Source organism: Drosophila gunungcola (assembly GCF_025200985.1).
Source record: "Drosophila gunungcola strain Sukarami chromosome 2R unlocalized genomic scaffold, Dgunungcola_SK_2 000011F, whole genome shotgun sequence".
Lineage (NCBI taxonomy): Eukaryota > Metazoa > Arthropoda > Insecta > Diptera > Drosophilidae > Drosophila > Drosophila gunungcola.
Window position 1 is genome coordinate 1,315,673 of NW_026453169.1, and position 13,279 is coordinate 1,328,951.

At 38.6% G+C, this 13,279-nt stretch overlaps 1 protein-coding gene across 15 annotated transcripts in view; it reads right to left on the reverse strand.

Moving 5' to 3' along the window:
* The window catches only part of LOC128255397 (kazrin), a 43,714-nt gene that overhangs the window by 20,950 nt on the left and 9,485 nt on the right, over positions 1 to 13,279 (reverse strand). For 9 of the 15 annotated variants that reach the window (XM_052984981.1, XM_052984977.1, XM_052984979.1 and 6 more), the window contains one exon: positions 7,769 to 7,802. The gene's annotated coding sequence lies outside the window, so the exon portion shown is untranslated. Of the gene's footprint in view, positions 1 to 1,291; positions 1,584 to 7,768; positions 7,803 to 13,279 lie in introns of those variants that run through there. The other 6 variants (XM_052984983.1, XM_052984980.1, XM_052984982.1 and 3 more) reach the window with 3 other exon arrangements.

Consider the following 13,279-nt stretch of genomic DNA (forward strand, 5'->3'; position numbering starts at 1 on the left):
TGTTTTTATTTGGTATTAAGAGCATGTCAAGTGAGTCTGGCAAAAAAGAGAGGCTGAGGCAGCCTGCTAAGTGTGTTTTCGTTGTTGTAACTTGGGACAGGAAACGGATGTGTGTGTGTGTGTGTGTTGGAGAAGGGAGAAAAGAAAGGCGGGGGAAGACTGTCTCCGGAGGTGGGCAGGGGATTTCGTGGATAGCAAAAGTCTTTAAGTCTTTTGCCTTAATAGCTTTCAGTTTGCGACTTTCCTGATCACAACCCGGCCTTATTTCGTTGCGTTACCCCTTCTTTAGGCCCAAACACCCCTTTTCCGCTCTCCAACCCCTCTCCTGTGCGCCGTGAGTTATTGTCGTGCGATTTATTACGCGACGCACTGTTTGGCAGCCTTTGGGGGGGCCCACATGGCGTATGCGTAACGTATAGTCGTGGTAAAAACTCACGTAATGTGCAACATTTACCCCACGCTGTTTGTTTCCAGCCCCTTTTGATTTATTCAGCCAGGTGGCATACTTTTGACCCATAAGACTGTGATTCTTTGGAAAACTCGAAACCCAGCCCATGCAATTTAAGAATAATTTCAATACACCGCGCTCAATACACTCATTCAAATTTAAGTGGCTTAAGTACATGTTTTTATTTTGTAAAGAGTACTTGGGTTTTGCGAGAAATAAAATATATTTTGTATTATGTTTTAAATATTTTACATATGCAAAAGATAAGCAAAAATAAGTTTAATTTATTTTATGATTAAATAGCGCTTGATTTTTTGACATAAAAATAGATTCCTACACCGACCATCTGTTAATCAATTAAATAGTTCACTACTATAAGAATTATAAGTGCTACTTTCTGTTTTTCTCTGTGCTGTTAAATGGCTGTCGTGTCAGATGTCAATTACTGGTGTTGTCATTAGTAAAAACACCACTCGGAAATTAATAAAGATTTGCACAGGCGCAAATTGGTTTAAAAATATGTGCAAACACTTTGATTATTCATTCACAAAACCCAAGAGGCCCGAAATTCCCAATGAGATAGTGCGTAATTCGTGACTGACATAGATTTTTCCTATTCGCTTTTCCGTTGATTTTCCTCTATTTTTTGCGCACACAAACAACAACAACAGCGGTCAGTGCGGCAGCATAGAAATGCCAAAAATTTCCCTGTTTCTCGCGCATTTGCACAAATATTGACCGAATTTCACTCGCATTGGTTTTCCCCCAGAAAATTCGATTGTTTTCCGCACTGTTGTTGTTTGGTGCGATGCTGTGTCTTCTGTTTGTTTTGGGAAAATGTACCTCGGGTTCTGAGTGGAAAAACCAGCAGTGCACACCACGTGGCCAAGTTGAAGTCAATGTCGGTTTTTCCAATTTTTTTTTCTTTAGGCTTTCTAATTTGTTGGACACGCTCTGGTTCAAACTTTTTTTTGGCTATACTCTTGTTGATTTTATTGCCACACACACACGCGAATGCTCACGCACACACTCTCAGAAGAGAGAGTAAGAGGTAAAATTTAGAGAAGAAGAGATAAATATTTGACAAATAATTCGGGCGCTTGGAACGTCTCACTAGGCGAAATTCTCGAATGGCACTGAGCTGGAGTCCTTGGCATTTGGCTCGAGTGCCGTTTTGGCGGCGTCCCTGTGACGTCACAAAAAGCTCTCACAAAAAAAAAGGATAAAAGAGTTCGCAGGAGAGACAATGCGGCTGCGCAGTCGAAAAAGCTCACAAACACTAAGGATTTAACCACCGACACAAACTCTCGAAAACCCGACCTAGCCTTGGACAAGTGTTTGTTTACGTTTTCGGTCCGAGCATGCTGCTAGAATCCTTTCGAATCCTTGTTGCTCCGCTTGCCAAAGCGAAGGTCAAAGTCTGAATTGCCCTGGCGAATTCACAAAGTTGCAACGACATCCACCTTAGAACCACCTCCGTTTTACCATTAATCAGCAAAGTAAATCGTACTTTGCCCAAGAACCACAAAACATTTTCTCCCCAATTTCACATCGCTAAAACAATTTTCAGACTTTGTAGTTTATGTCACAAAACCTTAATTTCCTCTAATGAAATGGTTGAAGACCTGGAATTTTGGTGGTTACAAATGTTTACGCAAAGGCAAGTGCCAATTATTTTCAAATATGAGAGAGCCTCAAATTTCTTACGGAAAATACACACATTCACGTTGCGAGCGACGACTGCAGACTGCATGCTTTTCCTTTATATTGTAATTCAATCTGCCGACATTATTATTGTTTGCAGCAAACAGTGACAAAGGCTTTACAATAATGTGGAAATAATACAATGCAATGGTTAAATTTTCAATACGATCCTAGCTGAAAGGTTTACTGAATGTTTGTCGACAATAGGGAAATGTTTTCTTCAATATAGTCACTTACAAAATGTCTGTAATTTAACATTTTTTTTGCTCATTGTGTCTGCGCCATTAACTGTTAATTTAATTTGTCTATTTCATTAATTTAAATTTATTTTATTTATTAATTTTGACAGTCCATAATTAAGAATTTTCAATCTAGCTACGATTTTGTATGCTCACTTATATAATTGAAAGTTAATTTTAAAGTTATAATAAAATAAAATATTACAAATTTTGATTAATAATACAAAAATTATAAAGATCTCAATTTTTCAAGGTTCTTAATTATTTGTATGGTTTTTTTACATAAGTGCACTAAATTGGCTAAGAAAATTTATGATATATCAGTTTAAAGCTTATGTTTAAATTGACTGTTTTTATAAGTTTAAATGTCTTATGCTACCTAATAATTTCTCAGAATTTCTGTTATATTATTATATTTATTATTCTTGAATTCCCACATAGTAATAACTGAAAATTTAGAATTTGATTTTGGGAGCCTGAAATGTATTTATGCATTTCAATTGCCTTTCGTTTGACTGTGTATTATTTCCGTAGACATTTGATAACCTGGGAGAACAAACATATTTCCCTGTAATACCACCACCACTCTTCAAATGGGAACTTCAAAGCGATTTCAATTGCCATATCAGCTTGCAGGGCGGAGTAATCCCAACGAGTGCCATTGCAGCGAATTATCCAGTGTATCTGTGTGCAGGACTCGAACATAGTAAATCCCCTTACCGCTCAATACTGAATATTACACAGCAGTGAGGAGTGTCATTCATAAATACGAGTGGCAGACGTGACTAGCCGCAGCCACGTATACAGGGTTTTGCACCTGACAGAATCGCTCCGATATATCCTTCCCGCAAACTAATGGACACGGCCACTGTTTGTGTTCATTGTGACTGACAATCATTGTAGTTGCCATCTGTCTGCCTGTATCTACGGAGATGTGAAGTGCAGCCATGAGATAACCGCCGACTGATGCTAATAAAATGTTATCAAATGAACGTCAAGCCACTGGGCCGGGCCTATTCTGCTGCCTTTTCTGGCTTATCCTGGCAGACGCCATCGGTGCCGGGATATATGTATCTCATATCCTCGACAATGGAGACAACACACGCACACATAAGGGCACATCGATTGCGGGGGAGTTCGTTCAACTCGCTCCGTAGGCCTAGGACTCGACATCCCCCCTCCCTCTGTGAAACCAAGACAGAGAGCTTCCCGCCGAGAAAAGACAGCAGGGCAGCACTATCTGCCACAGGTGACGCGTGAAAAATTCCGAAAGCGTTGGGAGCCGAAGGAAGTGCTTCTGCCTTGCAATTCTTCGCTTTGTCGTAACTCAACTGCCATTGACAGTAGCCGCCCCATCTCCCGTCTCCCGTCTCGCAATCCTCGTTTTTCCCATTTCCCCCTGCCCAAAGCGCTCCACTTTGCCGCCCTGCCGCCTGCAGAGTCCCGGAAAATCAACGACTACGACCCCAACCCGACGAATTGAACAATTGTAGTGCAGTGTACGAAGAAAAGGAAGATTTTATGTGGAGGGAAGATCATGTCTTTTGAATGAAATTTTTATGAATGTGATGAAAGTTTTCGATTTTTATCGAATTTTAGTGAGCCACCTGGTAGTTTCTAAGAGCCTTGACAACTTTAAATAACTAAGGGATGGTAGTTTAAGGCATTGTATGTACAATGCTATATATCTTCAGTTTGAATGGCTTTAATATATAATTTTTTCCCACAGAAAAAATTTTTCCTGTTTGAGCAGCATAACTGTTTTAGTTCGTAATCCACTAACTTTAAAAGTTCCTCAATACAACAATTTCGTACCTATTTGTCCACCTTTTTACAAAGTTATCTTTTTACAATTCAATCAGCGCTATTATTATAACAGTCCGATACTTTTTTCGACAATTAGTTTTTACCTTGACCTTTTTTAATTCAGCATAACAAAATAATATTTTTTGTATAACCCACGAGATTTCGATACATCTTTTCGATAGTTAGATATTTTTACCCTTACTAGAATATTATTTTATAAGCAAGATAGAAAATGCTTTAAACTCGTTTTTCATTAACACATACGATATTTATATAAAGAGATCTATTTAACAGCAATCGCATAACCTAAAATTCCCCTGAGAACTTCGTTTCACAAAACTTGAGTTCAATTTCAATGATATTCTTTTACAGTGTATTAAATTTTCCGGACAGTTGTACGTGGGCCAGTCGTTTTGTCAAGACAACCAATTGTGGGCACGGCATAGCTATTGTCGTTGACATCCACTTCATCCTTACCTCAGAAGCGGAAAAAAAAGAAGGAGGAAATGGAGTTGGAGTTGAGGCACCGCCGAGAATGGGGATGTTTATCAATGCTTTACGCTTATCGCCGACAGCCGCCGCAGTCAGACAAGTGGAAAACTATACACGCCCAGTAAACAAGGAAAAAAAAAAGTAAAAATACAGCCGGATGCGTTGGCTTGACAACTTATTTCAACATCTTGTTGTAGCTGTTCGTTGTGCGCTTCCTATTTTATTTATCGCAGTAAACTTTTCCGCAGATGGCACTGCAAAAAAGTTAAGTGAAGTAAATGGGAGGAAGTGGGCGATGTGCCGTCGCCAAAGTTTTGCCAATACTTTCTGATGCCTTTGTTGCTGCTCGCCTATTGTGTGTGTGCGTATGAGTAAATATCTTATTGCAAAATATTTGCGTATACTTCTTGTTATTAAACTCGATTGGAGTTCAAGAAATGCCAGCTGCAAAATTGAAAATGTAAAGCAAACTGTGACAGCTGCATTGAAATTTAAGCTGCTTTGAGGCCAAAGAAAGCACTCGAACTAAATCCGCTTACAGATGCATTGATTACCTCAATTAGGATCCCAGCCAGGGGCACGTAATGAATTGAATTAGTATGTAAATTTCCCGAGATAAAGACCAAGGGATAGCGATTTCCCAGAGAGTGTGTTTTACACTATTTCCCTCTCTCTCCCCCCATGTCCTCCATCTCTATCGCACTCTGGATCCGGATGTTGCTAAACGGTTTATCGCACTTGCCACTGGAATCGGATGGGAAAGAGTCTGGAGCGGAAACGGCGATATATTATTAATGTCTATTATAAGGCAGAGGAAGCCAATGCGGCGTATGCGCATTTTTTATATTTTTATTTCGTTTTATTCCCCCGTTTTTATTACGGTCCTGCCCCAAGGCAACGACACATTTCTGCCAAATGTTTCTCCGTTTATCCTTTAGCCCGCCCATCCTCGTTTCGGCCCCTTTTTGGGTTTCCCCGGTTGTCGTCCGGGCTTTATGGCAAGTTGCGAGTCCTGCGTCCTCAGCATCGCTTAATAAGTTTTTATTGCCCCAACTCACGCCAAGTGGGTGGCAGACGGACGTGTTCGGGCAGCGGTCGACCAGATAATCAACGCCAGTTTCAATTTCAATTTCGAATGGCCACCTGGCCACGCCCACCAATTATCAGAGGCGAATTCCCCAAAATTCTCGCTGGATTTTCGGGTATAATTCCATTGCAGTCGATTTGCGTGCAGCGATCGCGTGAAATTAATCAACGCGAAATTGTTTTATGTAAACTAAGAACTCCGACTCGCTTGAAAACGAGCAAACATAAGTTGTTAAAACTTTAAAACAATTAGTTCGTGAAAAGCCCTTTACGATCTGATTTTTATTAAATATATTTATTTAATTATTTAATTATTTTGTTATAATCAAATAGAACAGATAGTACTATATTTATTTTTGAGTAATCATTTTTGGCAAGTCAATAACCATTTAAATTTGTTATTTTTTTGGTTTATTTGTGTGCATTTATATATATTTTTGATAGCAAAATATTATACAAGTAATAGCAAACTTGGCCTCAAATCGAATGGAATATCGTAAGCAAGCCACTTTCTTTTTGCAGTTTCCGTCTTTTTATTTCTGCCAGAATATTTCGCTCATATTAGTATTTTTATGGCAAAGGGGCGTGCTCCCTTGAACAGTTTCTGTATGAGTTGGCACGGCCATCGATAAATCTACTTTGGAAGTAAAAAACATAAAAAAAGAAAAAAACATGTTAAGCTACTTTTGTCATACTAGTCGAGGCAAAATAACTTCAAGAAGGAAAAACGAAGTTGGAAAAACACGGTTCGCTGGAGAAAACAAATCGAAGAGAGATCAAGATGGAAAAACTAGTTGAATGATGGAGCAATTCAATAATGTTGGGTATTTACTTCAGATAAATGTTTATTTTAATTGGAGTCCATTATACAACTTACTTAATTGCGTGGAAAACATTTTCAATAAGCTTTTGGTTAAACTTCCTATAAGATTGATTGGCTGCTTACCAACATAACAAGTACTATTTTCCCATTTTCATTTTAATGCTTTTTTATTTAACTAACAGTTTACTATATTTACAGACTTCAAACTAGAAAAATAACAAAAAAAAAAATATTGAACATTTTTAAAATTTGTTTGTTTAAAATGTCTTGTGCAACGAATATTGCTCATTTTTGTTTCTCAAAGACCAATACCATTTTTTTTTTAATTTTTAATGAATTTAAAATTGCCGAATTGTTAAGTTGTGGTTATAAAACAAGCTCCAGTTGAAGAATTATTTTGTATGCGTAAAAAGTTTATTCCCACTTCCTTCTGAACAATTTAAAACCATTTCACGCGTTCCTTTCGACCAAATAGGACCAACTAATCCCGAGCTTCCTCGTCTCCATCAGATCTTTATGAATACTTTGCTGTTCAGAATTTAACATTGTAAACTCCCCGCTGGCGTAAACTTCAAATAAGGGAGAATGGCAGCACACAGGGCAAGATTTCCGATGGCTTTGTCTTTGGCAAATTGCAGCCGTAAAAGCGGGTCCGGTAAGCGGTGGCTTAACATCAGCCGGATCCGGAAAAGCAGCGACCTGCAGCCATGTGCACTTAAGATGTCACACGAAACTGCAACAAAAGCCGCATGTGTGGTGCGACCATCCCCTCTATCCGTGTTCGTATCCGTATCAGTGTCCTGCGACATGCCCTTTTTCAGTTTTTATATGCGGCCATAACTTTTCCCTGTTCTGGCCTTCTACCCTTTTTATGGTTGACCAGCGATTAGTTCTTTCTTCTAGCACTTTATGACCCAAAGTAAGAGGGCGAACTGGGAATTGGGTAGGGCAAATCCGCTGTTATTGATCAAAGTTCAAGTTGGCATTTCCATATTGCCATCCCATCCACTTTCACTAAAAGCTTTCTCCCACAAAAGAAGTGCCAGCATTTACTAAGCACTTGACCAAGTATTTGTCAGCCCGCTTGAACCAGTAACCCACATGTCAACATCCCCTCCCGAACCCTTTTTAAATGGTTTCCCCACGACTAAACGTGTCCAATAAACTTACCAGGCAGCAATAAGCATTCAATTAGTGACACTCTCTGCAATGAAATAATAAAAACAAGCATGAGACGGGTGTATTTTGTAGCTGCAGAGAGAGAAATTGTTAAGAAAATATAGCAATTACTTAGTTCGACATATTGAGTTCAATTTTCTCGTGTATGGTAAGTTAAGAGTTTGTCCAGTCAATTTATATTACTTTGGGAACGATAATACCTTCGATCTAAATAAAAAAAATTTTATAGCTTACGAAAAATATAAAATGGTACATAGCTACTTTTAAAAAGTGTTTTATGTAAAGTTAATAATACAGTGTGTTACCGTATATTATGAAGTGAAGTTTAAGGAAATATCAATACTTTTAATATTCCGTAAAAATCTTAAACAATATCAATGTTTTTTTATCTCAATAATTGGTAAGTAAGCGGTACGATATCATAAAACTACTATTATATTGGCAACTGTATACGTATTTACTTGATTTTATATTTGCAAGTGAACACTCAGAAAACTAGATTCCTTGAATTAAGGAAAGCATGGCCTAATTTAGGAATAATTGCCTTAAATTTGTGATTTTCATAATACATTTGAAAATATATGACCTAAAACTAAGTTTAAGGCCACAATGGACTTGGGTCTCGTTTTAGGTCTTGTTTATTCCTTAAATTAAGCCATGTTTTCCCTAATTCAGAGAATGTAGTTTTCTGAGTGAATAACTTTTCGGAAATGTACAAAACTTTTTTCAACTTATACTTATCTGTTTTTTCTTAGTGTGGTAATTTATTTCCATTTTTCACATTTTAAAAATAAATTGCATACCCCAAGGAGCAATTCCCAAACCAAACCAAGCCGAGCCAAACCAAACTAAATTCAAGTCGAGTCGTCTGAGCACAGCTGCCTGCATCGGGCAAAGAGATTAAACTTGTCGGGCCACAGCCCAGAAATTATTCGAGGCTGCCGACGCCTTTGTTGCGCTCTTGTTCCTGGTCTCTTGTCTGGTGCAGCCTTTTAATTGGGTTTTCTGCCATATTAGATTTCAGAGCCATACTTGCTTCGCCAGCAGATTCGCAGTGAAGTCAAATGCAAATCCTTGAAGAGACTGCTCGACGAGAGGGGGTTCGAAAACATAGAAAATAGTTGGTCGGTAAAATTCAACCACAGTGCAGAATTGAAGTTAGAGTGGCTGTTGGTTATCAGACACTTTCAAACATGAAAACATTTATGAAATAAATCGTTCGTTAAAGCAGACATGGCATAAACTTTCAGTTATTAAATAAGGAATATCATTTGAAAAGACTTAGTACACATAGTTAAATTTGCACTCTTCATGCAATCTGACCTCGAATAAGCTCTACATTTGCTGAGTTCTTGTCCAAACCACTTGTACCTTTAATAGCATTTCCGTTAGAACCACAATCAGATTTCGAAAAAAAAGGAGATTAAATAAACATTCAATGTCTTGTTTGTTCTCAAACTATTGGAGAGTAAATAACCTTCTTAACATGATAAAACTCCGATTTTCAGCCCACACAACTTAAACAACCGGTCAACAAAGAACCTGTTTTCCCCTTTTGTTTAAACAATTCACTTTTTCAAGCATCAAGCACTTAATTGCGGCACTTGTTTAAATTTCCGTATATTTAGGCATTCCAGTTGAAAGCACTTCAGGCTTGAATAACAAACAAAAATCAGATGAATAAAAGTCTTTAAATTTTTGAACAAACAGCGAGGAAAACAATTCCCTCAATGCGAATTTCATGCAGTGGAAACTCAATCAAAGGCGAGACCAGACAGCCAGCACACACAGAGGATGTTTTTTCCGGGCCTTCAACGCCGAGATACTTCCCTTCTCGTATGCGTATTTCGTATGCCTGCTTAACCGCACACAGATACACACGACGCAAAAATGCAGATACAGAATTATTCGTGTATTGGAATGCATATTTCGAGCAAGCTTCCTTGGTTTTCCCCACATTCCATTTGCATTTCCCTCGGTCTGTTTGGCTGACTCATTTTCCTATAAGTTCCGTGCAGAAACTTTCAATCGTCTCTACCTGTTGGTATTTCGTATTCGCTGCGAGTGTTTGTGGCATATCTTTAATGAGTAGCATCAACATCATCGCCGTCATTACCTTATCGGGATCAGTTTTCGCCGTGTTTATCTCCGCCCTCTAATGCCACTTTGTAAGTGGTTATTTAGTGTAAGTAATGCAATAAGTCTGCTCCTCTTCTGTCCCCTCTATATATTTCCGGCATTGCCTGCACCTGGCTTTGCCTTTGCTTAGCTCCGTGTAATGCTCCTTCGTCTAATCCTCCCCCACCGAAAAACGGCTGGGAAAAGCGAAGGAAAACTATTTTCCACGGCTGGCGGAGATGGCATAAGTAACTAAAGGAAGAAACTGCAAAGTGAATTAGTGCGACGCGAATGTGAATGCAGCCTGCACTCTAATTCACGCCATAGAATTTTAATTGGCTTCGTGCCGAACGCAAAGTTTAAACCGGAGTTAACTTTTTCAGGTGTTTTTCAATTGTTTGTAACAAAGAGCAAATGTTTTCGCAGCTTGCGTTTTACCATTTTCCTTGAGCAACTTTTGAGGACATTTTTTTAAAAAGAATGACGGAATTAAATGGCAAAGTTTTACCCTCATCGCCATTCAAAATGCATGGGCAGCGGTTGTTAAGAGCAGCTGCAAATCGCTGGAACAGGTATAGTTTTTTTGAAACAGAGTCTGTTTTTGTCCTCTTCATTTACAATTTAAATGCAGAATTTCTTAAGTGAGGACTTGATGGTCATTAGGCTCCTAATAATACGTTAGCAGTTAAATGCAGCAGGGGATTTGTCAAGTTTTCCTTTATTTAAGCTAAGTATTTGTACCTACAAGCAAAATTGCACAGGGTTTTATTTTGCTTCTTGCTTTATGCCTCTAACTAATTGGAAGTTAAATTCAAAAGGATTGAGATTCATAAAAAACAGCATTGTTACGGATTAAGAGATGAAATATTTTTTACCATATTTGTATTAAAGCACATAACAAATTAGCTGTTTATTTTTAAGCTTTTACGTGATGGCCCAAAGTCCCGGAAAATATAAGGAGAAATTAATTTAAACAAAACTTTGTAAGCATAAAAAAAAAGTTGGATTATAAAATATATCAAAACTATGATAATGTCTATAATGACACATAAACACAAGGAAAGTGTTTTATGTTTGAACACAATTTAATCCAAGTCACAAGAACTTTTTACTCCTTGGCCGCAAAACGCTAAAGTGAATGATAATTAATTACTTATAGGCAGGCAAATTGACACTTGAACCTTGCAAGTAAATATTGGCTTACTTCATATACTGCACTACGGCATTACCTAATTGATATTTAATATGCTTGCTCATTGATGTAATTAAAATGTCCCTTGCTTGCCATCAATTAACTGACGTAATTCTGCACAAAATTCGAATGAATGTAAACTAATTTTGGACAAGAAAACTTAACGTTACAACTGGCAGCAAAAGCGATTTAAATTCAATGGCCACACCCAGCGATAGTTAACAACCTTCGACGTTCGATTCTGGTCGTCGAGACAACTGTAAACGCTCTATATATGGATCCCAGTCCATAGAAATCGGTTGGCTAAAGGGGCGTATGAACCATAAAGAGACACTGCGTACGTGACAATAAAATGAAATGTGTAATAGCCGCTGACGGCAAAAAGCTAACAAACTGGCGAGCAGATGAAGCTCACGCTGCTCTTTTTTCGCGGCTTTCCGTTCTGAGGGAAAACTAGAGAATTGCGAATGCAACTGCAAGTTGACAAATTTATTTTCCATTGCGATGGCAGGCGGCAGAACGCGACTCGAGTGCAAATGAGCAGAAGGAAACACTACAAAACAAACATAGCCAGTGAAAGATGGAGACGAACTCTGGAATTCACAGCTCGAAATTTGTCGCATTGTGGCAATAGATACGACAAAAAAGGCACTGCAGAAAATCGAAGAAAAAGTAATATAATTTACAAATTTAATTTTTACTATAATAAATATGAAAAAAATTAATATTTTTTATGTCAGTAAAGGAGAATACGAAAAGAAAATAATTCATTTCCTAACAAACGACAGTTGTTAAAATAAAATGAATGGAAACATTAATTTATACTAAATATGCATATGCAGACAACCCTGAAGGCAATTAAGTAGCATTAATTAAACTAAATTCAATTGCTTCTGATAGCTTTTACTTAAATTTTTTATATATTGTGCAATTATGAAAAATCATTTAATAAGTTGTTGAAGAGATAAAGGTTATTACGAATAACCATTTAACTCAATATTTAATTTAAAAATTAATTGTTAAAATTTTTAAACAGAAAACTAACATTACTAGAAGTAATAATACTTCTTACTTGAGATTCATTTTTATACAATAAAGAGTAAAAGAAAATCTTATATCCCAAGTATTTTATTAAAATTAAAAAGTAAATAATTATTAATATGTTTTTTTAAGAATTTAGGCACATTTGTTTCCAGTCAAAACCAATTAATATTGCACTCGACCAAGACGCAGCTAGGGCTATATTTCTTTCGCCTCCTTTCGCCCCCTTTCGCCACCACCCCTTTCTGTCTACTTGCCGTGTGTTTTTCCTCGAGACTACATGAAAAATGAATTGTGCCTGCAGTGGGGCCAAGGTTGGAGGGGAAAGCAGCCATCGCAAGCCGGTCCCACTGGCGGGAATAAGCTCCTGGCCGGAAGGACCCTATGACTTGGCCGAACAGACAGGCACGAATTTAATAAAACGAGAAGGGACAGAAGGCAGCAGGAATATGGAATATGGAATATGGAAAGGAAGGAAGGTAGCAGGTAGCAAATATGTGAAACATACGAGCGGAAGCCGGGAAAATATGCAGCCCACTCGAGGTGTGTCCTCCAGCAGCGCCACCTGTTGCTCGCATGCCGCACTTCATCCAATCGAAATTGCTTAGCGGAAGCTAGGTTTACAGGATATCGGGGAAGCAGGATATAGCGTACAAGTATGGGGTTGCGAGGGGATGAGGGGTAGCCAGGAGACAGGAGTCAGGCGACAGGAAGCGTAGTGCCAGTGAAAATTTCATTTAAAATGTGCGCCATAAGTACGCATTACACACACTCAATTTCCTTTTCCATTTTGCGAGGACCAACTCCCCTTTCGCCTTCAAGCGGAAGCTTTTGGTCCACACATGCGGCGCTTTTTCAGCTGCCGTTGCTTATCAAATTCCCCATCCTCACATTCCGAAGCCGCCCCTCTCCCCTCCCTCTACTCCTTGCTCCCTTGAAACCCAACGACCAAGTGACTACGGTAATGTCGGCATTTTATGCGTTCCCGGCATTTTGCGGCTACCGCGGCTGCATCTGCATTTGCCACCCACACCCACACCCATCCCCACTGTGCCGCCCCCTTGATGTGTGCTTAAATTCCTCACCAGGAGCAGTTGTCGCCAAGCTTTCGGAGGTGTACGTTTCACATTATCCTGACATTTTCCTGCTGC